We start from the raw sequence: 12,363 nt of genomic DNA, 5'->3' as shown, positions 1-12,363 counted from the left end.
TTTCCATGGTGCTGATTTGAATCTCTCTCTCTCTCTCTCTCTCTCTCTCTCTCTCTCTCTCTCCTCTCTCTCTCTCTCTCTCCTCTCTCTCTCTCTCTCTCTCTCTCTCTCTCTCTCTCTCTCTCTCTCTCTCTCTCTCTCTCTCTCTCTCTCTCTCTCTCCGTTTCCCAAGTGGCCTGAGAGCGTTGCAGCATCTCTGCCTCGCCTGCCTGCCAGCCTGGCCTCACAGAGCCCCTGTCTAGGCTGTCTCCCTAATGCAAACGTATATGAACTGCTCAGTAATGGGGATCGCTGTGAACCTGGGCGCTTGCATTTCCCATAAACGGAGAGACGGACGAATAACCGACTCGACATCGGTAAAGTGTGCTATTTAAAAACTGTAGCACTGCGTTCGTTTATCATATTTGTGTTTATTACCCTTTTTTATTTCTTCTCAAAATCGTTGCTGCCGGTCTTCAAAATATAGCCCGATTAGGAAGTTCTCGTCAATATGAGCAGGATAATCGCACATCAAGTCTAGTTCAATCTTTCTCCAGACCGATTGAATATCCGATTTGAGGACTCCGAAGGTAAGATTTGAAAAACGGATTAATACATTGTACATGGGCGATTATACATGGGCGTTTGTAGTTTAGGCTAATAAACTAAATAAATAACCAAACACATGGCACGGGAAATACATGCTTACGAACGCCAGTTATAATGTTATTCAGCGACTGCATAAGTGGTTGGCATCAATTTATTTATACTGTAGTCGATGGTGGTTTTAATCATAGTATTTTATTTTTATATATTTGTGCATTAGGCTACAGGAATGAATTGATGCTGGTTGGCAGGTGATCTTTTTTTAAACTGGGTTATTTCAGCCGCTTGTGTGGCATGACATGTAGGCCAAGTCGTTTTGTCCATTAACAGAGCTTTTGGAGATTGATTTAAAGCAATAACCTCACTATTCAATTAAACAAATAATAGTAGTAGCCTAATAATGTTGAACATAGAGGCTTTTCCTTTGGCGATAGAGGGGGCTTGAGCGATGAATAGAGAAAGAAAAAGTGTCGTATTAGGAATTCTTGGAGATATATTTATCTATATTGTTGAGCCAAGTCAAACAAAAGCAGGTTTGGTTTCTTTGAAGGTAAGAAGAGACGCAACACTAAATATCAACATTGACCCTTGCAGTAGCCTAGTCCGTGGTTTTTGAGTTGGTTTATGTGTTGTTTTGCACACCTTGGAGACAATGCCGCGTCGCACTATTCGGATGAAACCACTTTTCAGAAAGCTTAGACGATAAAAATAGAGCGTACCACTCACTGGGTTGTCATGTGGCAGTGATGTGACTCTTGTTAACAGTGCGTGTCTGCTTCCAACACCTATGAGTCGGCTTTGGGACAAAGTACCATAATGTCCAACTACTTTGAAGTTTGACGCATGTAACTATCTTCTCTTGCCTTATATGTATTTGTCAGTGACAGAGAATGGTTGTAGCCACCGATTCTCCCACCCTCAGAGTATGAGGGTCTGGTGGGGATGTAGAGTTGTTGACATGCTGCAGGAGGAATATTGATGGTCCAATATTGGCAAGTAATATGTTTTGATGATTTGGTAACATCTACAGACTGCTGATTCTTATGACTACGATTCTTATCATACTATGACAAAATGGTCAGCAGCTCTACTTCAGCTTTGGCGAGAAATTAGCTATTGAACTTCACATGGACCTATTGAACACTTGGAACCTGTCAGGAAACAACCCCCTCGTCCTTACCTTAGAGCTTAAACCCTACCAACTTAATAAACATTATTTCCACGTTGAACCGACGTGAAATAGACATTGAATTGACATCTGTGCTAATATTCTAGGTTATAAGCAGTATTGGAGCTCCTACCTGCCGTCTGATAGGTGATATGGAATTGTTGCATATTACTTATGCCTATCTAGTTTAGATCTATAAAAGTGCCTATGGGCAGAGGCAGGGCTTGTAGGCCTTGGCCTAGGGGTTGTTTCTGAAAGGGAGCAATGATGACTCGTCTTACTAGAGATGATGACCATGTCCTCGCTCTGGTGAAGACTAATTATAGAGTCATTTATACTACGAGCCAAAATGAGTCACTGCATCTAATTCACAGTGACAGACACACCACGTGCTGGGCCAAAGATAGACCGTTAATCAAAATAAATCAATAGCATTTTTCCGCACCATTTATTCATATGTTGTCCATTATGGCCAATCGACTTCGGCAACTCTCCCTTTACTGTGGGGTTGTCATGAGGATAAGAGTTATGTTTTGCCCTGAAAGGTAAGTGCTCCATAATGTGCCCGACTACAGTATTAGGTAAATGTGTCTTTCATGCCATCAAATTAACATCAGGTTTAGTGCCCTTTGAACAGTTTTTTTGTGTGACCTCAATAGCATGGCCTAACTGCATTAGTGGCCTCAATTTGTTTCAGTTAGAAAAAATGGGGGAAAAAGAGAAGAGCTGCCAGGGTATGTGCATTCGCAGCCAGTTTGGAGTCCCTCTCCTCTCTCATTTCCACTCTCTCAACCTCTTTCTCTTTAGCTCATATGTACTTACTCATGTCATGTTCGCCAGTTTCTCTCATCTTCCACACACACACACACACACACACAGATGGATAGAGCCCTGTTTAAAATACTTATTTTAAGCTTTTGATTGTTGATGTTTATATCACACTAATTCTTTGTATGTGAATTCAGCCGCAAAGTGTTTAAAATGTTTGTTTACGTATGACCTGTCACAAACCCTGTGGCCCGTTCTTATATAAAACCTATGTACAACTCCAGTAGTTTTACAGTAACCTACGTAATGGGTAAAAATTCAACTGATATCTAATTTCTCCTAACCCCAGGAGTATACAAAGGGTAGGTCATTGCTATTTAGTCTATTTGCGCATAGGTTTAACAGGATAATATAATATTATGGCAGGGGTAGGACAAGCATTATGTATAGCCAACACTTTAATGAATATCTGCAGAGATGAAGGTGTGCATTCCAGTTCTCAGACGGGCCGCTAGATTACACCATGTTACATCAACGAGAAAAATGAGAATTCTGAGAGTGAAAGAAAAACAAATACAAAGAAAATTCAGGGCTTCCGCTCCTCCAAGATAGCTTTGGCAAAGATTCTCAGCCTTTTCTTGTGAGCTGGTAGATTCCAAAAGCATCTTTATTGACTTTGGGTGCATCCATTGCAAAGCTATGGTTGTGAATGAGTTATTATGGCTGTCTGACAAGAGAAGGAAATGAGAGAAAGAATGTGGATGTCATTGTATTGACTTCCCGGGCTGAGGTATGGGGAGAGAGGAGGGAAGCAAGCACAGGAGAACACACACACTAATACTCTACAGCATCAGTGGGTATGCTTTGAAGTTTAAGCTTACACAAACAGACAAAGTAGCAACTGTCATCCCTCTCTGCTTTTGTGCTTAACATAGGCCTAGTATCTGCAGAGGCAAAAAGGCAAACCTCACGTTCATATCAACATGTGTGCTTTGTTTTGGTGTAAAATCTCCTTTCAGCAAAGCTATAACCTATAAAGAGCATAGCTTTGCTTTGTTTGCCTTCAAACTAGGCCCTGCAAGGGTGATTCATTTTTCCTCGATTAAGAGCAAAAACAGTCGCAGGACTTTAAATGACCTTCTTCAGCTTTCGCCACGTCTCTGGTATTGTCAAAAGTGTGAATAATTTAGTCTGTGAAAATGTCAAACAGCCCCTCTCCATATGCCAGAAGATGTTTGGGATTTTAAAAGTCAGCCACAGACATTACAGCACTGACAGAGGGCTCTGTTAGAAGCAGCTAGCTCAGCTTCTAATTAGACAGTGGCAATGCAACAGGGATCAACAAAGAATATTGAAAATTAAGTGGATGTGGATGTTGCACAGCGATAGTTTATAATGAACAAAAGTAATCAGCAGTCTGATTACTCCAGGATAACTGCAAGAGGACTCTGATTGCCAGGAAGGCAAATGTGAATTTCATTGAGCTTTTTGCCTAAACGTTGTAGTTAGCTGTCATTGAATATCTTGTTAGTGATAGAACATTTCATTCATGCGATGGCAAGAAAATGTATATTGTACCTTTAAAATTATCACTGTCGTTGTAACTTTTCTTCATTTTCAAGGGCTGTTCTTTTCAAACTATTTTCAATGCTTTGGAGAAATTGCATTGTAGGTTACCTTCTCAAGGTCTGTCTTCATATGAAATATACTTTGTTACGGTACACTCTTAGAAAAAAGGGTTCCAAAAGGGTTCTTCGACTGTCCCCATAGGAGAACCCTTTATGGTTCCAGGTAGAACCTTTTTTGGTTCCTGGTAAAAACCCTTTTGAGTTTCATGAAGAACCCTTTCTGGAAAGGGTTCTACAAGGAACCCAAAAGGGTTCTCCCTGGAACCAAAAGGGCTTTACCTTGAACCAAAAAGGGTTCTTCAAAGGGTTCTCCTATGGAGACAGCCAAATAACCTTTTTAGGTTCTAGAGAGCACCAGTTTTTATAGACATGTAGCAACAAGTACTTTAAAGGCCTTTCATTGTGTGTGGACATCTAATGCACATGCAGATATGACATGAACATGTTGACTGTCTGTCTGCCTCTGCAGTGCACAGCTCTGGTCTTCAAGAGCCAAAGTCCTGCAAAATGTTTGTCCTTGCCTTAGGAACTTAATTTATCCCTGAGAAACCAGGTGGGTAGACTAGCCAAACCAGTATAACATCCACCGATCAAACAACTGAAAACCAGCAGGTCTGCAGAACTGATAACCAGCAGGACTACAGAACTGAAAACCAGCAGGTCTGCAGAACTGATAACCAGCAGGACTGCAGAACTGATAACCAGCAAGACTGCAGAACTGATAACCAGCAGGACTGCAGAACTGAAAACCAGCAGGTCTGCAGAACTGATAACCAGCAGGACTGCAGAACTGATAACCAGCAGGACTGCAGAACTGATAACCAGCAGGACTGCAGAACTGAAAACCAGCAGGTCTGCAGAACTGAAAACCAGCAGGACTGCAGAACTGATAACCAGCAGGACTGCAGAACTGATAACCAGCAGGTCTGCAGAACTGATAACCAGCAGGTCTGCAGAACTGAAAACCAGCAGGTCTGCAGAACTGATAACCAGCAGGACTGCAGAACTGATAACCAGCAGAACTGCAGAACTGATAACCAGCAGGACTGCAGAACTGAAAACCAGCAGGTCTGCAGAACTGATAACCAGCAGGACTGCAGAACTGAAAACCAGCAGGTCTGCAGAACTGATAACCAGCAGGTCTGCAGAACTGATAACCAGCATGTCTGCAGAACTGATAACCAGCAGGTCTGCAGAACTGATAACCAGCAGGACTGCAGAACTGAAAACCAAAAGGACTGCAGAACTGATAACCAGCAGGACTGCAGAACTGAAAACCAGCAGGTCTGCAGAACTGATAACCAGCAGGACTGCAGAACTGAAAACCAGCAGGTCTGCAGAACTGATAACCAGCAGGTCTGCAGAACTGATAACCAGCATGTCTGCAGAACTGATAACCAGCAGGTCTGCAGAACTGATAACCAGCAGGACTGCAGAACTGAAAACCAAAAGGACTGCAGAACTGATAACCAGCAGGACTGCAGAACTGAAAACCAGCAGGACTGCAGAACTGAAAACAAGCAGGAATGCAGAACTGATAACCAGCAGGACTGCAGAACTGAAAACCAGCAGGACTGCAGAACTGATAACCAGCAGGACTGCAGAACTGAAACCCATTAGGACTGCAGAACTGAAAACCAGCAGGACTGCAGAACTGAAAACCATCAGGACTGCAGAACTGAAAACCAGCCAGACTGCAGAACACAAGTGTTGGTATTGTGCACCCCTGCCTCGTTCCTCTGGGGTTCTTTCCCAAACTCATTCAATTGGACTGCAGTCCTGTTGTCTCTTCTCCCACTCTCAATCTTCTCCTGAGTCTCAGTGGTATTGAAATGTGGGGACGGGATGGGAAGAGTTAGTAAGAGATTCTTGACATCAATAAAGTACTCCCCACTCGTCCCAACCCGAAGCGATACGCCTCTAATTAAAATGTCCGTCTTCCCCAAGCTGCTTAGTCACGAGATGCTTAGTCACGGTCACTAAGGCTTCAAGTAACCTGGCAGGGAGACGCGAGCCACCCTTCTCGGGGAAACAAGACTGGCATGATGCCTAAACTCATGGCATGGCAGGGGTTAGTCTATGTCGCTCTGCTGAGGCAGTTGTTATTCTACACACAGCAAGTACAGGTTTCAGGTTGAAGCGGTACAAGCGAGCAATAAGGCTGTGTTGCCGCTAACTGCTATTTGAAAGTGTGGACAGGTGTTGTTGTTTGGTTTTAGTTGTCAAATATGGTGAAATTAGTTATATATGTAGGTGTTTTCATACTGTTAGACTTGTTAGGTTAAACTCTGTGTGAGTTCTTGTTGTTTTGGATTTTTCTGGTTTATTAGCCAGAGACAGTGAAGAGAGACAGGAAAGTAAGGAGGAGAGATGACGTGCTAGAAAGGCAGTGGCATTAACTGCTAGACCACCACAGGTCACATACTTTATGTGAGTTAATGTATCATATGTATTGCGTGAACTATACAAGACTGTGAAAATGGTTACATGGAGGGTAACCAATACTATTCAATTATCTTCTCTCTGTACATAATATAGTAATTGCTGCTAATATGATTTATACACTACATAAACTGACAATGGCTTTAAGCTGTGTTTTTCTCCCCCCAACATTTTTTCTACGGTTTATTCTCAAAGGAAAGCTAACTTTAAAAAAAGGCAATTGTTCAGTATTCCAACTCTCTGCTAATGACTATATGTGTTATGCTTCAACGCCCACCTTAGGTCTAACAACCGTCTGTTGCCTCCTGAGAAATGTCTCTGAAATGGAAGGTCCACTTTGCTTAGCCTTACACATGACTCCAATTGATTTTTCAATAGAGATGGTGATTTCACCATGGATCAACATCCTATCACACAATTATAATCAGCTGACAGAACATATGTATCCCGTAACATGCTGTATCTCTAGGACCTCCCATCCCCATTTTGCCCTCGTAACCCCATGATGAGAAGCCTCAGTCTGCATCTGTACTAACCTGGATTCAACTACTTTAAGTGTTTGCGCTAGCCTGCCCTGGAGTGCCAGATGGGTGTGGTTCTGCAGTCTTGCCACTATTATATTGGTGCCATTGCACCAGGCAAGCTCAATCAATCCCAGCTAAAGTATTTGAAATTATTTCAAATAGTATTTGAACCCAGGTCTGGAGTCAGATCTCCAGCACCACACAGAGTGGGATCCATTCACTTCAATGTAATTAACAGGCCAGCCTAATAGAACATGTATGAAAATAACCACGCTGATCTATAATTGATGAGGGCCAATGGAGTGTGAAATAACTTCTGCTGTGTGTTTGTGTGTCTGTGTCTGTGTGTGTGTGTGTGTGTGTGTGTGTGTGTGTGTGTGTGTGTGTGTGTGTGTGTGTGTGTGTGTGTGTGTGTGTGTGTGTGTGTGTGTGTGTGTGTGTGTGTGTGCGTGTGCGTGTGTGTGTGCGTGTGTCTGTGTCTGTGGGTGTGGGTGTGGGTGTGGGAGGAGGAAGCAGGTGGGTCTGGGTGTGATGGAGGCAGTGCTACAGTATGTGTTACACAGGATGATTGCTTGGGCTATAGAGCCTATCAGATCCCCAATCATTGACAGCTCAGCAGAGACTTTTGAAACTGACCTATTCAACGTTTCCTAATGTGTCCTCATGTCCACACTAGCATTAGTATGTGTAGCAGATGAGGAGGGCAGCTTCAGGAGGGCGGTCAAGTGTGTTTGCGTGGGGGTGGCCTGAGGCTTTCTAAGCTTAGAGTATTGACAGGATTCAAAGGGAAGTAGGTGTATTGTAATCAAGATCGAGAAAATTTTCACCTGAAAGCTTTGTGAAGAGAGTGAACATTGAACACAGCATAGCGGACCTTCTTCCATCCCTCCCTCCCTCCCTCCGTCCCTCCCTCTCTCCCTCTTTCTTTCCTTCCTTCCTTCCTTCCTTCCCTCCCTCCCTCCCTAGATAGAGGCAAATTTTTTGAGGTTCGACAATGGCCTCTTTAACTCAGAGCAGTGACAAATCGAGACAACAGAGATAGAGAGAAAGTGAATGAGAGAGAGAGAGCGATACAGAGGGAGGTACTGATGAAAGGGGGAGAGATAGACAGACAGAGTGAGGCAGACAGAGAGGAAGAACAAACACAAACACCTCTCGCTCTCTTCCGATTGTTCATTTGTCCTCACCTCACCCTGTCAGTACAACACCCGTAGAATCCATTTTGACATGTCACGGTGCCACATCACCCCCATACAAGATAGGCTTTAGAAGGAAATGCCCACATTACCGTAGCCTATCGGTTCCCTGTTGGCACTCTCTCCAACTCTCCTTCTGTTTTTCTACCTCCCTCTCATACTCTGATCTCTCTTTCTCTCTACATCCCGCACTCTCTCCCCATACCTAAGACCTCTCTCTGAAGACCTCTCGCCTGCCTTCCTAGTGTGAATGATAGCCTAGCCGCTAGCTAGCCGGCCTGTTTCTGGCACTATCTCTAATGGAGATAAAATGGCCGTCTCTCGACAGATGCATCTCTGTGAGATGCTGGTCGAGCTGCCGGCCACTCAATCATAACAGTGAACCTGGGAAATGCAGTGAGTAAAGGTCTTTGTCTTGTGTTTTCATAATAGAATGTGTTATGGTTTCAAAGGTGAGACAGGTGAGATATACTGTACTGTAGGTCTAATGTGCAGCCTGCTTATTGGATAACTCCAGGGAGGTAGTGGTAAAAAAGGGCGGGAAACATTTATTGCCAGTGGAGATGAAGACTTGCCGTCAATGCTAAACATTATTGGTAGCACTAACGGTAGCACTAATTTAGCATAATAGTGCATAAAATGTTACTGACAGGAATTTTCAAGTGTTCGTCAACTGTACATCCCCTGGTTAAATCACAAGTGATGGAAAAAAAAACAGAAATTCTTAACGGAGCATTAGCTCAAATCCGAGGACACAGGTATCTATCCCTCTCGTAAGGAGATTAAATAATTGTTGGAGAATTAGACCGAGACCTTCTTGCTTCTCAATTTATTAAAAGGCTTCATTGTAATACGTGTTCCCTGGTGTGTATCTGGATAAGAAATGAAATTAAAGAGATGTGCTCTGCCTTACTTTTTCCTCTGTCGTCTATGTTTAATCCAGTTGTTATGTGAACACTGGCACAGTAATCATCTCTCCCATTGAGGTGAACAGAATCAATTTAACCGACGGTGTCTGTGACTAGAATACTGTATACTGACTTCGGATTAGGCTGTTGAGCATATGAGATGAAGTCGTCAAAGCTCGTTTCTGACTCTCAATTATTGTGTTGCAGCCTTACAGTCAAGGGCCCTATAAGGAATGCATAGCATAGCATAGCATAGCATAGCATAGCATAGCATAGCATAGCATAGCATAGCATAGCATTACAGTTCATAATACCTTTGTAATCATGTAATAAGCATGAATTAGTTATAATAGCTGTGCATTTAGTAGTACTGTAATGAAATGATTTTGGTTTTCCTGTTTGACAGTCCAAGAGCATGCCTGCGTTACTGTTTTGTGTGTGTGACGTTCAGACATGGGTTCAAATACTATTTGAAACCATTTCAAATACTATATTTGTGCTTGAATGAGCTTGTCTGGGTTAATGGAACCACTCGGAATAGTCAAAATACTGCAAACTCCGCCCATATGGCATTTCAGGAACCTTAAGTAAACGCTCAATGTAGATTTTAAATACTATTTGAACCCAGGTCTATTTGTGTGACATTGTCCTTCCCGTGTTTCCCAGTGGAGCGGACACATGGTGTGTCCCTTCTAAGCTCTGTGTAGGATAAGCCCTTTAATTGCTTTGTTGTTGAAGATAGGTAGCTATAGAGCAATTCCCCAGCACAAATTGCATATTAACTTCGACTTCATGCACCCGGGGAACAATAAAAACAATTAATGGCACAGTTAATAGCTTGACACTACTGAAAAAAACACAAGAGGAAAGAAATGAACACCATGTCATGATTAGGTTTTCCATATTGATTGTCTTGTACTGCACAGATTCCATGTGCATTTTCACTGTGTGTTTTTGCTTTGATCAGCCTTTGATCAGATTCAAATTTTACCAGATGAAAGTTTATTCAGAAGCGTCAAAGATTGAAAGGTCTGTGTGTGTGTGTGTGTGTGTGTGTGTGTGTGTGTGTGTGTGTGTGTGTGTGTGTGTGTGTGTGTGTGTGTGTGTGTGTGTGTGTGTGTGTGTGTGTGTGTGTGTGTGTGTGTGTGTGTGTGCCTGGATCTAGCAAGTGGATGAGTTCCTTATTGTCGGAGTCCTCTGTGGTGCTCTATGATTCATTAATGGCTCCTATCACTGAAAGAAGTGTACACAAAGCAGCGGGACATAAGTTCCCCACACAGACAGAGAGACAGAGGGGGAAAGAGAGAGAAATATAGAGATAGAGAGGTGGGGAGATACAGAAGTGGCAAGAGAGAGAGAGAGAGACGGAAAGACGGAAAGACAGACAGAGAGAGAGAGATAGAATGACAGACATAGAGAGACGGATAGACGGACAGACAGACAGACAGACAGACAGACAGACAGACAGACAGACAGACAGACAGACAGACAGACAGACAGACAGACAGACAGACAGACAGACAGACAGACAGACAGACAGACAGACAGACAGAGAGAGAGAGAAAGACAGACAGACAGACAGAGAGAGAGAGAGAGAGAGAGAGACAGAGAGATAGAGAGTGAGAGAGAGAGAGAGACGGAAAGACAGACAGACAGAGAGAGAGAGAGACGGAAAGACAGACAGACAGAGAGAGAGAGAGAGAGACGGAAAGACAGACAGACAGAGAGAGAGAGAGAGAGAGACGGAAAGACAGACAGAGAGAGAGAGAGAGAGAGAGAGAGAGAGAGAAAGACCATAAGGAGAGCAACAGGCTCAACCCCCATTAATGCACCCCCCCAAGCACCATCCTGCGACCTAAGAGGTATGTATCAGATGCTCAACATGCTCTGCTCATACCTACTGTAATGGTCCGGGCCTAAACCACACAAAAACAACACTAAACACTATGGAACACAAAGCTTTTACAATCTCATCCTCGAATATATAAGGTCTGAAGTCATCTGCCTTTGGCCTAAAGAGCAGGAACGCAGACTTCATCAAAGAAATTGGAAATACAGACATTGTCATCCTACAAGAAATATGGTATAGAGAAGACGGACCTCTGGTTGCCCTCTTGATGACTGAGAGCTGGGAGTCCCATCCACCAAACTACCAGGTTTGAAACAAGGAAGCGACTCAGGGGGTATGCTAATTTGGTATAGAACAGACCTCACATACTCTATTAAATTAGTCAAAACAGGAACATTTTACATCTATCTCAACAGAGAAAAATGTCCTCGTGTGTTACCTCTTTCCCCCCAATAGAATCCCCATACTATAACGATGACAGTTTCTCCATCCTAGAGGGGGAGATCAACCATTTCCAGGCTCAGGGAGATGTACTAGTCTGTGGCGACCTAAATTCCAGAACTGGACAATAACCTGACACTCAGCACACAGGGGGACAAACACCTACCTTGAGGTGGCAGTATTCCCTCCCAAATATGCCCCCTAGATGGCAAAACAAACCACAAAAATGGGTCACAACTCCTGCAGCTCTGTTGCACGCTGGGTATGTACATAGTCAATGGTATGCTTCAAGGGGACTCCTATAGTAGGTACACCTATAGCTCATCTCTTGGCAGTAGAACTGTAGATTACTTCATCACTGACCTCAACACAGAGTCTCTCAGAGCGTTCACAGTCAGCCCACTAACACCCCTATCAGTTCACGGCAAAATCACAGTCTACCTGAACAGAGCAATAGTCAATCATGAGGCACCAAAGCCAAAGGAACTGCACAGTATTAAGAAATGCTATAGAAAAAAACAATTAGGCACAACAAATTCAATCCCGTTTAAACAACTTCACTGACAAAACATTTCACTGTAATGGTGAAGGTGTAAACTTGGCAATAGAAAGCCTAAACAGTACATTTGACCTTTCAGCTTCCCTATCAAATCTAAAAATGTCAAGCGAGCAACCTAACAAAATTAACAATAATGACAAATGGTTTGATGAAGAATGCAAAAATCTAAGAAAGAAATTGAGAAACCTATACAACCAAAAAGATAGAGACTCAGAAAACCTGAGTCTATGCCTTTACTATGGTGAATCATTAAAACAATACAGAAATTCACTACGGAAAAAGAAGGAACAGCACA

General features: G+C 43.0%; 1 protein-coding gene across 1 annotated transcript in view; it reads left to right on the top strand.

The window, feature by feature from the left end:
- The first annotated feature begins 226 nt into the window (after positions 1-226).
- Positions 227-12,363, top strand: part of LOC106583601 (disks large-associated protein 4) — a 216,127-nt gene continuing 203,990 nt past the window's right edge. Inside the window, exon 1 of the mRNA XM_045705451.2 lies at positions 227-569. The gene's annotated coding sequence lies outside the window, so the exon portion shown is untranslated. The remainder of the gene's footprint in view (positions 570-12,363) is intronic.

This window comes from Salmo salar, chromosome 22, assembly GCF_965601325.2.
Source record: "Salmo salar chromosome 22, fSalSal1, whole genome shotgun sequence".
In the NCBI taxonomy this organism is placed as follows: Eukaryota; Metazoa; Chordata; class Actinopteri; order Salmoniformes; family Salmonidae; genus Salmo; species Salmo salar.
This window is presented reverse-complemented; position numbering and strand designations above follow the sequence as displayed.